The sequence below is a fragment of the Gorilla gorilla genome, chromosome 10, assembly GCF_029281585.2.
Source record: "Gorilla gorilla gorilla isolate KB3781 chromosome 10, NHGRI_mGorGor1-v2.1_pri, whole genome shotgun sequence".
Classification (NCBI taxonomy): domain Eukaryota; kingdom Metazoa; phylum Chordata; class Mammalia; order Primates; family Hominidae; genus Gorilla; species Gorilla gorilla.
The window spans coordinates 36,491,104-36,506,033 of NC_073234.2; the positions used below are offsets into that span (position 1 = coordinate 36,491,104).

General features: G+C 40.9%; 1 protein-coding gene across 1 annotated transcript in view; it reads right to left on the reverse strand.

The window, feature by feature from the left end:
• Positions 1 to 14,930, reverse strand: part of TBC1D30 (TBC1 domain family member 30) — a 120,214-nt gene that overhangs the window by 4,347 nt on the left and 100,937 nt on the right. The window contains exon 15 of the transcript XR_010129308.1: positions 11,395 to 14,726. The gene's annotated coding sequence lies outside the window, so the exon portion shown is untranslated. The remainder of the gene's footprint in view (positions 1 to 11,394; positions 14,727 to 14,930) is intronic.

The following is a 14,930-nucleotide window of genomic DNA, read 5'->3' on the forward strand; positions in this document are numbered from 1 at the left end:
ACTTGAGGGGCTGAAGCAGGAGGATTGTTTGAGCCCAGGAGTTCAAGATTGCAGTGAGCTATGATCACACCACTGCACTCCAGCCCGGGATGACGGAGCTAGAACCTGTTTTTTAAAAAAAGCCCTTGGCAAGATGCACTAGTAAGACTCTCTCCACTTTAACTAGTAAGACTGTCTCCACTTTATCCTCTACCCTACCAGCAGAGATGGAGAAAGAGTTCTTCTAAGGTATAAGGCAGACTCTTAATGCCACACACTACTACAGGATATGCGCAGCAGTTATCCCCACCCAATTCCTGGTCCTTTTTCATCCTAAAGCCTCATCTCGCCCCTGAACTTTGCCTTGTCCTTTAACTCCATCCATCTCTCATTACTTTCTTTAGATGAGCCCAAGGATGATGCTGATTTGTAGGTATCAGGGACAGGGGTGAGTCTGAGGGATGGAGTGGGGTGAAGAAAATAGGGCAGTGACATTCCAGAAGTCTCTAGAGGAGGGATAGGAATCCAGGTGGGGATCTAGTTGAAATTGAGGAACTTGTATTATATATTTATTTGGGGTAACACTGGGGTGGGTTGATGGAGATTAGGGAACTTGTGATAAAGTTGCCTACCAAGCACTTTTTTTTTACTTCGAATATTTATTTGAAATGGTGTGGGTTAGGGTTGATGAAACTGTGGAGAGTTTTATTTTATCAAGCTGGTTCAGCCCATGTTAGCTTCCTGTTGACTCCTAGGTCTCTCATCACTCAGTTCAGGCACTACTTTATTTATTTAGTTAGTTAGTTAGTTAGTTGGTTATTTTGAGATGGAGTCTCACTCTGTCTCCCAGGATGGTGTGCAGTGGCATGATCTCTGCTCACTGCAACCTCCAGGCACTACTTTCTCTTGAGGTTTTTCCCTGACTCCAAGTCGCAATCACATGCCCCTCTTCTGGACTCTTATAACACTTCAGGTATGCCTTGACCTGAGAACTTATTACACTCCACTCTTGCTTTCCTTGTCTACCCTGACACTAGACTGCAGCTCCTTCAGGACAAGGAATGTCTCTCATTCTGCATCCTGAGCACCAAGCACTGTGTCTGGTAAGTGACAAGTGCCCAATAGTTCTTTTTAAACAAATAATAGGGTAAATGAGCAAAGAATTCATACTATAGGTAATTCACCTCAAAAACATGAGTGGTTACAGAGGGATAATTAGTCTGCTATTCCACACCTCCAGAAACCCTGATGACTAAACCAGAAGAAACAGACTTTTTATATAGTAAGTTACAGCAAACCCACATGTGAATCAGTCATTGAATGAATTAATGAAGTGACAAGTTAATCTAAAACAAGGCTCGGGCAAAATATGAGACAAAACAAAGCAAAATACATGACTTTAATTCCCTAGAGCTGAAGGCACATACCAGGCAGCAACATCATAGTCTTGAAATCTAAGAAAGATCAGGCTGGGATTTGCCAGTCCCAGTTGAATAATAGTGGTTCCAAGAACAGATTGTGGAAGCATCTGATGTTCCTCTCCATGGACCCCAGAATATCCTTTTCTTTCTCATGTTTACTCCAGGGCAGCAACAGAACCACTGTTATTTTTTGTCACTTGTAACCAAATTGAATTCTAATGTATACAGCTTTCTAAAGGAAATTAGTCTTGAACAATGAGCAGGAGTTAACCAAGCACAGAAAAGTAGATAGGGTCTTATAGAAGGGTAAACAAGTTAAGCACAGGTTTGGAGGTGTGACTCTGCACGGTAAGTACATGGAACCATGGATGTGGAGAAGTCCAATATCTGCTGCAAGGCACAGAGAAGCTGGACACAAGCCTGGAAAACACGGGGAAAACTAAGTCTGAGATAACATTGTATGCCACACAAGGGAGCCTGAATTTTATCTTGATTAGGATGGGAAGCCATACACAGTTTTTAGACAGGGAATGATAGACTCGGATTTGCATTTAGAAAGATCACTCTGGAAATAAAGAAGAGAGTGAAAGGCAGCAAGCTGGAGTCAGGTGAGTGATGCAATAGTCCAGACAGAGAGGGCCCTGAAACTTACCTGCACCCTTGGAGCCACATAAAATAAAAACAAGCCTACCCCTAGAAGTCAGAGACAGCAAGGAATCTTGTACTGAGTTATTGCGAAGAATTCATATGCCAGCTCCAGTCCTTTATTTGGACTGAAAAGGATAGAATATAAAGAATAGTGTGTCTTAGAACTGTCTGGTCCAGTTGGCCCCAGCCATCAGACCTGCCTCTGACTCATGAAGCCATCACCCAACAAAAATAATTTCTAGACCTTTTTCTCATTCTAGACCTGTGTCCAGAATCATTTCAACCTGGATCTGCCTTATCCTTGGTTCTAAGGTCCTTGATGTGGTCTGACAGTCAGCACTCTAAACTCATGCCCAATTCTCTGATACTTACCAGCCATTGCCCCATTTCTTTGTTTTCCTTTGCAAAAAAACCTCGCCCAAAACTTTTAAGTACTAGTTGTCTGCAATCTCCCTTTCCTTCCATTCTGTCTTAAGTCCACCCAACACATACACTGAAACTGTTTTTCTCAAGGTCATAAATGACATGCATGATGATAAATACAATGAATAATTCTCAGTTATCAACCAATTTGACTTAGCAGCATTTTTTTTTTCTGGAGACATCATCTCACTATGGTGCCCAGGTTGGCCTTGAACTCTGGGGCTCAAGTGATCCTCCTGCCTCAGCCTCCCCAGTAGCTGGGACTACAGGCACCTGATGCTATGCCCCTAATCAGCAGCATTTGACACACCTCCTTGTTGATAAACTTTCTTCACTTGCCTTCCAGGATCCACAACTTTTAGTTTCCTCCTATTTGCCTGATTACTCTTCTGTCTCCTTTGCTGGTTCCTCCTCTTCCTCTCTACCTCTTAAATATTGCAGTGTCCCAGGCTCTGTCCTTGGTCTTCTCCATCTACACAAGGGTTTCTCAACTTTGACACTACTGACTTTTTGGCCAGATAATTCTTTGTTGTTGGGGGCTGTGCTGGGCATTATAGGATAGATATATATATATAGTAGCATCCCTGCTGTCTGTCCACTAGGTCCCAGTAGCAACCACTCCCTACAACCAAAAATGTTTCTAGACATTGTCAAATATCCCCAGGGAAGCACCTCTGGTTGAGAACAAATGCTCTAGGTCTATAGGAAATTCTCTTTACTATAAGTGTCTTAGACCTTAGTGATCTCTTCCACTCTGAGGTTTTAAATACTATCTATATGCCAATGATTTCCCAGTTTTACATATCCAGTCCAGACCTCTCTCTTGAACTTCAAATTGACTAAAATGTTCAAATTCCCATTCAAACATTTTGCTTCAATATCTAGTGGACATCCCAAACTCACTATGCAATCTTCCCCATCTCAGCTGAAGGTAACACCACTCTTCCAGTTGCTCAAACTAAAAGTCTTGGAATAATCCCTGACTTCTCTTTCTTTCACATCCTGCATCCTGCCAAGAAATCCTATTAACTCTACCTTGAAAACACATCCAGAATCTGACCACTTCTTACCACTACTACTACCCTGATCCAAGTCATCATGATCTCACACCTGGGTCGTTGCAGCAGCCTCCTAACTGGTCTCTCCTGATATATCTTTGTGCCTCCACTGTCTGCTCTCTGCAAAACAGCCAGAATGAGCCCTTTAAAATATGCCAGATAATTCCACTTCTTGCTCAAAACACTCTGTCTTAACTTATTCAGAGAAAACTCAAACTCCACACAAGTCTCTGCAAGTCTCTTGTCACTTTTCTGACCTAATAAACTGCTACACTTAGTTATCATCAACTGAGATGAAAAAGCTGAGGGGGGCAGGTTTGGAAGGAAGATTGGGAGTTCATATTTGGGTGTTCTTGTGTCTGGAACTCAGAGGGAGTTCTGGACTAAAGGCACACATTTGGGACTTGTTGGCATAAAGACGGTATTTAAAGACATGAACCTGGAACAGGTCACCAAGGGAGTAGATATAGATAAAGAGGGGCTAGGGCTGAGCCCCGAGGCACCTCAGTATTAAATGGATGGGAAGAAAAGGAGAAACCAGTGATAAAAACTTCAGCTGAATTAAATGTAATGGAGTTTAACTGAGCAATGAATGATTCGTCAACCAGGCAGCCTTCTGAGCCAGAATAGGCTCTGAGATTCCAGCGCAGCCACATGGGGGAAGAAGATTCATGGACAGAAAAAGGAAAGTGATGTATAGGTAATGGAAGTGAGGTACAAAAACAGCTGGATTGGTTACGGCTCAGCATTTGCCTTATTTGAACATGGTTTGAACAGTTGGCTACATTTGATTGGCCAAGACTTGGTGATTGGCACAACTGTAGGATATGGGTCTGTTTACACTTCCACTTGTTATAGTTCACAAGGTACAGAGAAACCTTTAGGCCAAACTTAAAATATGTAAGGAGGCAGCTTTAGGCTAAATTTGATATAATACCAGCAAAGGAGATTGAAAAGCAGGAATCAGTGAGGTAGAAGGAAAACCAAGTGTGTGTCATATCCTATAAGCTGAGTAAAAAACAGTCTGTCTATGAACAAAATCTGAGTCAAAAGTTTCCCTCAAATCCTAGATTCCTCTTAGAGACTTTTCCAGGAAATGTATAATCAAACTATTTGCATTCCAAATGCAGCCTGCAATGTAAATATCTCTTTCATCACTGCATTATATTGCCCATTAATTTGTCACATGCAGTTCTTGTGGTTCAGATTCTTATCTTCATTTAATATGTGTTTTCCTACTTATGATGGTCACAACTTAATTAAATAAACTGGAAGCTTAGGTATAGTATGAATAGGGCATATATATGTAGAAATATCAAACTGACACATATGACTAATATCTGAAATATAGTAATTACATTGTCTAATGATATTAATCTCATCATTTACCAAAATGAGTAGCTCAGGACCAAAACTTGGGGGAGCTATTTCTAACTCTAAATGTCATCATAACAAACCCTTTTAAACACATAATGGCTAATATTTAGTAATCTGGTATTTTATCAGACAATATATTAATTATTCGGTTAATTTCAAGGGTTTTGACCAACACTTACTGAGTTCTTGGAACCAGTTGACTTGGTTATTTCTTCCATTGATACAGATTAGTATTTAGCTGGCCAGTGTGACATTCATGGGTTATTGTAGCAAGGCATAAACAAAACCAGACTTGGAACCAGTCAGTGTCTTTGTAAGAAAAGAGATGTGTGATATAGTTCTAGCTCACAACAGATAAGTGGTTTCTCAGAAACATTTAGTCCCCTGTAAAACTGAGGCTGCCTCTTCTTTGCTTATGATCACCCTTTTAAATCAGAAGAAGCTTCTAGAAGGTTTATTCCCAAAAAGGTCTTCAAGGCCATATTTCCCTCAAACAATAATTGAGCTCCAGGAACTATCAGCAGTGGAGGATGGCACATGCTTTCATATTACCCACTTCTGATTTCCCTGATACACACTATTATTCTGCAAATTCTTTGAGCATAATCACATATCTATGTGTACCATATTTAACTAAAAGTGTGGAACTAAGTCACCATTCGAAAAAAATTATAAAGCATCATCTTTACATGATGATAAATAGAATCCCAAATCCAAGCTAAATTTCATTCATATTCCTTGGTATTGACTCAGAGTCCATAAAAATGAGTCAGATGCATCTAAAGTTCTTGTAGAACAAACAAGCACAAGCAGTCATGCTTTAGCAATTAGGATGAAGTCAGAGCAAGCATACGTTTCAAATCTGTGAACGACAGGACCCTGGGAGAGTCCACTAAAATGAGAAACGAACAAAGGGTAGACTAATTGTCATATCTCCTAGCTAAGTGGCAGGTATGACTATGAAGTACTCAATAGCCACTAACTGAATGAATGGATGAACAAAGACCTAGGTTTGTAGTGAAAATTTTTGTTTAAAAACTACAGGATAAATTGAACTAAAGAGTTTCTGCAAAGCAAAGGAAACTACCAAAAGAGTAAACAGACAACCTACAGAATGGGAGAACATTTTTGCAAACTATGCGTCTGACAAAGGTCTAATATCCAGCATCTATAAGGAAGTTAAACAAATTTACAAGAGAAAAACTAACAACTCCATTAAAAAGTGGACAAAGGGCATAGACATTTTCAAAAGAAGACATTTATGCTGCCAACAAGCATATGAAAAAAAGCTCAACATCACCGATCATTAGAGAAATGCAAATCAAAACCACAATGAGACACCATTTCACACTAGTCAGAATGGCTATTATTAAAAAGTCAAAAAATAACAGACGCTGGTGAGGTTGTGGAGAAAAAGGAACGCTTATACATTGTTGTTGAGGGTGTAAATTAGTTCAACCATTGTGGAAAACAGTGTGGTAATTCATCAAAGACCTAAAAATAGAAATACCATTTGAGAAAATAATCTGTACAACAAACCCCATGACACAGGTGTACCTATATAACAAACCTGCACACGTACCCCTGAACTTAAAATAACAGTTAAATTAAATAATAAATAAAGTACAGGATGGATCTCGGCTACTCAGAAGGCTGAGACAGGAGGATTACTTGAGCTCAGGAGTTTGACAGCAGTTTGGACAACATAATAAGATCCCATCTCAAAAAATTAAATTAGGCAGGCATGGTGGCTCACAACTAATTGTAATCCCAGCACTTTGGGAGGCCGAGGCAGGTGGATCACCTGAGGTCAGGAGTTCAAGACTAGCCTGGCCAACATGGTGAAGCCCCGTCTCTACTAAAAATACCAAAAAATAGCCAGGCATGGTGGAGGGCACCTGTAATCCCAGCGAGGCAGGAGAATCACTTGAACCCAGGAGGTGGAGTTTGCAGTGGGCCGAGATCGCACCATTGCACTCCAACCTGGGCGACAAGAGTGAGACTCCATCTCAAAACAAAAAAAAAATTAATTTAATTAAAATTAAATTTAAATTTAAAAATAAGCAGTACACGGCCAGGCATAGTGGCTCACACCTGTAATCTTAGCACTTTGGGAGGCTGAGGCAGGCAGATTGCTTGAGCTCAGGAGTTCCAGACCAGCCTGGGCAACATGGAGAAACCACGGCTCTATAAAAATGTTTTTAAATGAGCTGGGTGTGGTGGCACATGCCTGTGGTCGCAGCTACTTGGTGGGCTGAGGCTGGAGGTTTGCTTGACCCTGGGAGGCTGAGATTGCAGTGAGCCAGGATGGCACCACTGCACTCCAGCCTGGATGACAAAGTGAGACCCTGTCTCCAAAAAATAAATAAAAATAAGCAGTACACAATAGAAAAAAAAAATTTGCTTGACACTGATTCTGAGAAAAAAAAGACTTGGGAATTTAAATCTACCTCAACCACAAATGAACCAGTATTGTTATAGTGTATAAAAAGTTGATATAATCTTATTCAATGGAAGCTTCCAGATCGAGTGCAGTAATTATCCCTATACCTTGCATGAATTGGACCTCACCTGGAATGTTATGTCTCATTCCAGGAAAGACACAGTAAGAACACTGACAATCCCAACTGTCTCCAGGAGATGCTCTGGATTGCTTAGCACAGGGCCTTGGCCCTAAAGCTGTTCAATAAATAAGGACTGAATTATCCAGAATCAATCCTTCATCATCCTTCCTTCCTATCTCCTGAATTGATGAGGAGTCTGGAAATCATGAAAAATGATTAAAGGAAGTTGAAGGGAGGCAACTTTTGGCTTAATATAGAATATGATTTCTAACAGTGCTGCCCCATAAGGAAATGAAACGCCCAACCAAGTAGGGATCTTAGTACAGAGAGTGTTCCAGCAGGTGAGCACTCATGTACCAAGGATGTTACCAAAGGATTGCTTGCAGTAAGTGGGAGACTGAAGCAGGTGACCTCCAAGAGCTCTTTCAACTCTGAGGTCCCTGAAACAGATGTCAGGGTCTGTAGAGGGGATCTCCATGGCCAGCTCAGGACACTGTAGGGCTGGCCCTCCTCCCTCCTCAATGTGAGCCCCTACTCTATATGCTGAGGAATTCCTCAGAAGGTGACTTTACTGACCTGAGGAATTCCTCAGCATATAGAGTAGGGGCTCACATTGGGGAGGGGTGCTGGGCTTCAGCGGCAGCTTTACCCTTTGTGCAGCCAGGGATAGCCACCTGGTGAGGCTTGTTATGACAGAGTGACCTGCACTGGACACAAGGTAGTGTGTATGCCCTAAATCAGACGGAACATTTATTTCCCCTTACTTACAATAAATCACTCTACTTGTTTTAAAAGGAAGCTGGGCCGGGCGAGGTGGCTCACGCCTGTGATCCCAGCACTTTGGGAGGCCGAGGCGGGCGGATCACTTGAGGTCAGGAGTTTGAGACCAGCCTGGCCAACATAGTGAAACCCTGTCTCTACTAAAAATCCAAAAATTAGCTGGGTGTGGTGGCGCTCGCCTGTAATCCCAGCTACTTGGGAGGCTGAGGCAGGAGTATTGCTTGAACCCGGGAGGCGGAGGTTGCAGTGAGCCAAGATCATGCCACTGCACTCCAGCCTGGGTGACAGAGCAAGACTCCGTCCCAAAAAATAAAAATAAAAATAAAATAAAAGGAAGCCGTTTTCGAAGTCATTCTTCAAGAAATAATGATCCTTAGCTGGGAAATTTGTACCTGGGTGCCCCTTATTCAAATGCCACGTCTATATACTTTTTAAACTTTACTAGATTAGAGCACAGGTGAAGGAGGTAACAATGGGACCCATTCTGCCTTTCCTCACACAAGCACTCAGTTAAGAGTAAAATGTCCAGCGTAAATTGCTAGAGCCAAAGCAGCTGGAAAATATTTCCATGAAGCAATAGTGACATCTAGTGGTCAGATGAAATAATCACACTCCTGCTCACCTCAAGTGAAGGAGGAAAAAACAAAACCCCAAGCCTTTTTACTCTCCTTTTATACCTCTTATCCAACCATACCTGACAGGGAATTGGTTGAAAAATCAAAAAAGTCAGTAAAACAGAGAATCATTAAAATGATACATGCAGAGCTCACTAAACACTTTAACCTGGAACATACATCTAACTATGCATGTATTCACCAATCATGTGATGCATGGCCAGGGTCTCTTTCCTGAATGCAGATCCACCAAGTTGCTGCTAGTCTCTGTTGCACAAACCAACCATTGTACATCATATACAGTGCCCAGCGTTTGCTTATTATATGGTGAGAACCTTAAGACACTTGTGAAACAAAATTCCCTCCACTGATTTTTATGATTTTTTTTCTCTTATAGTTGTCTCTCTCACCTTTTATTCAATGATGCTTTTTTGGTAACTCAGTTTTATCGAGCCTTTCCAAAGTTTTCATCTTAGATTTTATAGGAATGGCAACTCTTTCTCTTGTACTCATATTTCATCTGTTTATTAACTATCTGATCAAATACAAATCCTCCAAACATAAACTGGAACAAATGAAATGGAAGGAAGATGCTTATTTCGATAAGGCTTACCTATGTTCATTTTTTTCCTAAGCCAGGGGGCAGGAGTATTTTTAAATCTGATTTAAATTTCCAAAGTCCACTGCAATTATTTCATTTCACCTCTCTCTCACTTTCCTGCAGCGCAATTTCCCCCCACCTCCTTCACTTACAGCCCAAACTCCCATCTCCTGTTCAAATGGAGTAGAGATTCCGTCACTCTCTCCCACCTCTACCTGCTGTACTTCCCCACACCAGCCTCTCAACATTTCTGTTTCTTCAGCCTTCCTTCTTATCTCAAAGAAGAGGAAGCTCCCAAGTGCATTTACCATTTGGTGTTTGCCTTTCATTCACCCATCTGTCCTTCCCTGCGGGACTTTAAACTCTGTGAGGGAAGGAATGTGACTTTACTGGTCTGTGAAGCTCCAGAGTCCCGTCCTGGCCTGAGAACATTGCTCTTAGTGTCAATAATATGAGGTCATGGCTCACTGGAGAATCGGGATAACACCAAGGAGAGTGGTTAGTCATGCCTTTGGGTGACCTTGAGGAGCACAGGTCGTCTACCAGGAGAAGCCAGTAATGTCATGTCCAACTCCAGCTCAGAGTTTTGTGAACTCAGTTGTAACTATGATTTTTCAGTTCCCAAATACCTTGTCAGTTCTCCCTTCACGTGGCAAAACACAGTGTGTTAACTAAGGAAGCCAAGCAGCAAACCCATGGTGTCTCTTACTCTGACAGTCCACCCTATCCCTTGACACTATCCCAGACTTTTGACTTGAAAGCGTAGCCTAACACCTTTAAAGAACCAAGGCTAATGAAGTTTGCATATCTTTAGGGAAGTCCAAGTGCCTTTCACTGGGCCATCAAGTGCTTTTGGCAAGAAAGATAAGGCAATAGGAGAGCCAATGTAAAGCAATTCGTTAAGATAATATAAGAAATGGAAAGGCATTATGCTAATGTTTGCAAATGTATGACCAATTAAGGCTAATCCGCCTTGGGGCGATAATGCCTGATCCCTGCATTGGACAGAAAGGAATACTTGGAAGTTTTTCTGCCGGCCTAGTCAAATTCAATTCTGTGTGAATGTTAGCCCTTGTGAGTAATAACAGACCTCTTTAGCATCCACTAATTCATATTCTTTAACACACCATCATTTTTCCCTCAGATTAGAAACATACTTTTTTTTCTCTTTAGGCTAAAACATGCCATTGTTCTGAGGTCCTTTCCAGCTTTATCTAAGAGTGAAAAACAATGCCAAGCGGCCCTTGCCTCTTTCATACACCATGCCCATTAGCTGTACCCCTGTTAATGGGTCTTGGCTTCCATTTCCTGCAAAACTATGACTTTTTAATAATCATGGCCCTTTTGTTCCCAAAGCAACTTAAAAGAGGAGGGACACCAGTGTGGGTCACTGTATTTTAGGATCTAGTTGCCCATGTGGTGTCCACACACCATGAGAGGCCAGCAGTTGTTCCAGCCCAACCCTGACTCTGAGAGAGAAAGATTTTCTGAGTGTCTGTAGTACAATATCCTCTCCCGTTGCCTCCCAGATCACAGTCTTCCATTACATCACATTAGTACAGTGGTTTGGGGGTTGGGGGGACACAGGCTTTTAGAAGGACCGCCACCAAGTGGTTAAGAATAAGGGAGCTACAGCCACACACCCAGGTTCAATTTCATCCTCTGCCACTCTCTGGCTCTATGGCCTTGAGAAAGTAACATCCTCTCCAAGCTCCAGTTTCCTCATCTATTGCAGAAGAAGGAACACTAAAGCCAGGCGTGGTGGCACGCGCCTGTAGTCCCAGCATTTTGGGAGGCCAAGGCAGGAGGATCACTTGAGCCCAGGAGTTCAAGATTACACCGAGCTATGATTGTGCCACTGCACTTCAGCCTGGGTGAAAAAGTGAGACCCTGTGTCTTAAAAATAAAAGAAGAAACACTGGTACTTACTCTGAGGGGTGGTTATGAGAATTAAAGGAGGCAATCCATGTAAGGCTCTTAGCACAGTGCCTGTCAAACAGGAAGCACTCAATAAATATTAATTGTTATTTTGTGTTTATCTTCCTTCACTATCCCATAGACTCATAATTCTCAAAATTTATGGTCTCTGAACCTCTTTAGACAAACTTTAAACTTAACATAAGCTCTTAAAAATTATGAGAACCCTAAAGAGCTTATACATGATATCTTTTATTTAGTGTATTATAAGTAAAGTCAAAATATTTTAATTCTTTTAAATATACAATAAATCCATTATCATAAATAAGATTCTATGAAAAATAACCACATTTTCCAAAACAAAAATATTTGGTGAAAGAGCAGTATTGCTTTACATTTTTGCAAATCTCTTTCATATGTGGTTTAATAGAAGACAGCTGGGTTCTCCTATCTGCTCCTGCATTCAGGCTGTTGTGATATCACACATTATGCAGCCTCTGAAAACCTCCTTGTATACTTGTGAGAAAATGGGAGTGAAAAAGGCAAATCACACCCTGATGTTGCTATGAACATAGTATGACCTCTTGGACTTTATGAAAGAACCCTGGAGCAGTGTCCAGATTTTCTGATGTCAATATCAGCACCGCAGAGTCTCAAGTTCCAAGTCAGTTCATTGTTGGAGTTGGGAGAATTTTCCCAGACTATAAGGCCAACAGAATTGGATGTGAAAACAACTGCTGGTGCAACTGTGACTAGGCCCTGATTAAATGAGGCAGGAAAACCCTTAATCCCAACCTCACCATATACCCTCCGGTTCAGAAACTCAGGCCTGAGCATGCAGAAGGCCAGACCCCTGTTGTTCTGCCATTTGGATGAAGCTTGTTTGTGAATAAAATACTGGAATCCATCCATTTCTCTGGATTGAACATTAGCAACTGTTTTTTGTTATTGCTTTTCTTGTTTTTGTTTTTTTTAATTTGTTTTAGAAGACAGTCAATTCAAAAAAATCTTTTCTTGATGTAATTCCTGTTCAAAAATTACCTTTTTAAATTCTGGAAATCCAATGTTTATGACTTAAGCCTCGTTATCTTTATACTATTAAAGGTTTGGGGTTTAAGGCTTTGTTTTGTGTTTTTGGCAAGCCTTTAAACAAATATTGTTGTTGAATAAGAACCTCTTCAAATGTTTTACTCATTCTTTACTGACCTTTCAAGATACACACAGTAGTGACATCACAGCCACCATGTCTAGCAGTGACATTCCAAACCATTTACCAGGCAAACTTAAGCAGTGGTTCATTCTCTGCACCTGGTGGGGATGGACAGTCCCTCCTGGAGGGGATCCATTGGTTACCTTTAAGATAATTTCAAAAGAAGGTGGAACTGGGACTCTCTGGGGCTGACTACTTTCTCAGGGAGAGGCATCAGGTGCAAAGCTGTTTTTATCTCTTCAAAGCTCTACAACACAGGCTAGTCTTCCCCTCCCCCAACTATTTCTAGAAATTTGAAATGTTATTGTATCAGTCAAGACTAAATTGCTGGCACCAAACCCAAATTGAAGAGAAGACTTTTGGAGGGTAAGGGGTGGAGTATCCTCATTTATTGGAAACACTTTGCAATCATTCCACTCAATTTAGGAGGGCTGTGAAAATATAAGCATAAATAAAAACAATATATAAAACAACATAAGCAATACAAATAACATCATGTATGGACTTTTGGCTGTGAAAATTATAACAGCAACTTATTACTATGAACAGCATGCTAAGTAAAAATGGTCCTATTCTTAGCTGAAGCACATTCTAATCTCTAGGTCTGTCTCTATCTCTGTCTTTCTAAATTATCTATACTATTTCTATACCTATACCTATATCTCTCTACATATGTAGCTCAGAAACTTTGTACTTGCTGTTTCCTCTTTCTGGAACATTCTTTCCCCCAAATACATGGATGAGGCCTTCTGACACTATAGCAGTCCCTAACAGCAGCTGTGGGCTCCCTGGCCAACTTCCTGTGATTCTCGTAACAGTGAGCCTCCTACACCAATGATATACTCCATGCACATGGCGGGGGGTTAGGGGATTGGGAACATACGGCAACTTGCTAATGTCAGAATGTTATTTTAAGTCACTTAATTACACCGAGCTACAGATTTTCATCAGTGAAAAAAGAGAGTGGTCCAGACTGGTAGTTTCCAAACTCTGTTCCCCAGAACCCCAAGATCTCCCCCAAAGCAACTTCAGGGGTAATGCTGGCAACCAGAGAGGAAACCAGTGCACAGAGCTCTGGCCTCTCTGCCCCCACCTCAATGAGGGTAGTGGTTCAGTTGTACTCCAAAAGTCCAGATATTCACCCTAAAACATACAGGAATTTAGTATGTGATTATAAAGGTGGCATTTTTAATCAATAGGGGAAAGATTAATAAATGGTGCCAGCACCACTAGGTAACTATTTGGAAAAAATAAATGTTAAGATGGAACCTTAGTTCCCAACTTACACAAAAGTAAATTCCAAATGAGTCAGATTTAAACATAAAAAATGAAACCATAAAACTAGTAGAAGGAAAAAATTAAAGAACTTTAAAACAACCACAAAGAAGTAGAGAGAGCCTTTCCAAACATCACACAAAACCCAGAAGCTATAATAGAAAAGATTAATAGATATGACCAAATAAAAATGACCTTAAATCTATATACATGTCAATAAATCAGCATGAACAAAGTCAAAAGATAACTGACAAAATGAGAAAAATATTGTGACACAGATTACAGACAAGGATGTTTTTCTTAACGCATAAAAAACTCACAAATCAGTAAGAAAAAGGCTGGGTGTGGTGGCTCATGCCTCTAATCCCAGCACTTTGGGAGGCCGAGGCAGGCTGATCACGAGGTCAGGAGATCAAGACCATCCTGGCTAACATGGTGAAACCCCCATCTCTACTAAAAAAAAATACAAAAATTAGCCAGGCGTGGTGGCAAGCACCTGTAGTCCCAGCTACTCGGGAGGCTGAGGCAGGAGAATGGCATGAATCCGGGAGGCAGAACTTGCAGTGAGCCGAGATCGCGCCACTGCACTCCAGCCTGGGCAACAGAGTGAGACTCCGTCTCAAAAAGAAAGAAAAACCAGTAAGAAAAAAAACAGCAAGAATGAGCAAAGCCTATGAACAAAGGACATATAAATAACTTTTAAATATATGTCAACCTTATGCATATTTTTCAAACATACATTAAGTACTCACCCAATCAGAAAAGATCAAAAAATTTGATAAGATTCTCAGTAATGTGGGGGTAGGAGGAATTGGGCACTTCCTTACATTGCTGATGGAAGCAGAAACTTATGGAACATCTGTGGAGAGCAATTTGGCAACATGTATCAAAATTTTAAATGTGCATTGTTGACAAGTAATTCCATGTCTTAGAATTTATTCTTTAGCTAACTTCCTTATTAGCAATATTACATCATATGTACAAGGATATGCATATTCCATAGATATGAAATTGGAAGCAAACAAATAATCTAATAATAGATTAGAGAATAAATGTATTGGGT